Source organism: Pinus tabuliformis, chromosome 7 (assembly GCF_031772625.1).
Source record: "Pinus tabuliformis cultivar Carrire ecotype Pingquan chromosome 7, CPIR1, whole genome shotgun sequence".
Taxonomy (NCBI): Eukaryota; Viridiplantae; Streptophyta; class Pinopsida; order Pinales; family Pinaceae; genus Pinus; species Pinus tabuliformis.
The window spans coordinates 729,476,783-729,477,861 of NC_142293.1; positions in this window are offsets into that span (position 1 = coordinate 729,476,783).

Consider the following 1,079-nt stretch of genomic DNA (forward strand, 5'->3'; position numbering starts at 1 on the left):
TTCTCATTCTCAAGCTCATATTCGTGCAACTTCTCCTCTCGCTTGAGATTTTCTTCTGATAGCTCCTTGATCACTTTTAGAGTAGATATCAACTTCTTCCTCAAATAGATCCTTTTCTTCACTATCATAGGTGTTGGATGAGCCACCACAGAGATCTAAAACCATCTTTGTGTCCATGGAGTCCTCCACAGGTCTAAGGGGTGTCCCTTCTTCATCACTACTAAGGGTACTCTTATTTTCTCCTATGGATGAGCACACTCGGGATCCCTCTTCCTCTTTATAGGATCCCTCTTTCGTTATTCCTACTAAAGTGGGTCTATATTCATTACTACTACTAGATGCATCGCTATCACTATCCTCAAGCTATTTACATGAACATCTAGATAACGAGTGACCTATTTCTTTAGATTTATCACAAAGCAATAACTGACCTTCTCAGTCGCACGACCTCTCATCCAGGTCTTCTTCTTCATCATCCTTGGAATGAAGATCAACATCTTACAAATAGGAAGAAATATCTTCAATATTTTTAGCATTTTTCCTTTTAGATGCCTTCTCCTTTTTCTTCCTTTTCTTCTTATCACCAGCAACTACATTTTTTGGTTCACTACTTGAGCAGCAAGGTTCTCCAACCTTCTCTTGAGTCACATTACAATATTTTCCATATAGAAATTTCAATCTATCTAGCATTTCCTTTGTTGTCTCACAATGCCTTACTTCCTCGACATCTAGTTTATATATCCCTTTCATGATGATTTCCTTGGCTCTTATATTGAACTCATTCCTCTCTCCATATATCACAAACATCCAAATGTTTTCATTGATTACCATCAAATAGGCCTCCATTCTAATCTTCCAAAACTCATAGTCTGATCCATTTAGAAATGGAACTCCTTCTGATGTTAGCCAAACTTGATTAGCTATTGTTTCCCTTGGATCTTCCTTCTAGCGATCAAGATATTCCTAAAGGAACCTTGCTCTCATACCAATTGTTGGAAACAATGTTAATACTCAGAGTGGGGGTGAATAATTATTAAGGCTAATTTAAAATATTACGCTAATTTATATTTACTCATTCA